Source organism: Anser brachyrhynchus (genome assembly GCF_964034855.1).
Source record: "Anser brachyrhynchus genome assembly, chromosome: 1".
Taxonomy (NCBI): Eukaryota; Metazoa; Chordata; class Aves; order Anseriformes; family Anatidae; genus Anser; species Anser brachyrhynchus.
Genome location: NC_137694.1, coordinates 211,661,167 through 211,661,793, shown reverse-complemented (window position 1 = coordinate 211,661,793; position 627 = coordinate 211,661,167).

Below are 627 nucleotides of genomic sequence, written 5' to 3'. Positions count from 1 at the left end.
GCCGCATCTCCCCAGCACTTTATCAGCACTCACCGTGTCCGCTCGTGTTGAACATGGGGCTGCCATTAAGGACATCAGGAATAAATTTGGTTGGCGGGAGGTCCCTAACCCCCTCCCCTCCTTGTATCCTTGGGATCCTCCAGGCTGATCCCGGTGGGAGCCACATTAATACCCGCAGGCTCACATTGCATGGGAGTCTCTGCTGCTGTGGCGTCACAGGGAGGGGGAGAATGTGACAGCCAAGGCAAGGACAAAAAAATTAGCAAGCGTCCTGGACAAAACCCACGTCCCCATGAGCACTGGATGTCCCCCGGCGTGTTGGGTAGGGTAGGATAGTAGTGAGCACCTCGGGATGGAGGAGGATGCAGGTTCCACTGCTTGCTCCGCGCTGGTGGCTGGAGAAGGTGGGGTGTCTCTGGGCTTGTGCCACCAAGCAGAGGACACGTCCCTGTTGCTAAATGGTCACTAAAAAGGACAAGGCACGTCCCTGCCCGGCCTTAGTGGCCATCCACCACGGCCCTCCTGCCCACGAGTGCCCCTGCGGGCATCAGCCAGGCTCCCTGCACGAACGGCACCAACTCGTCCCCCGCCTGGTGACAAGACCAAGGGACACGGGGCAAGCCGTGA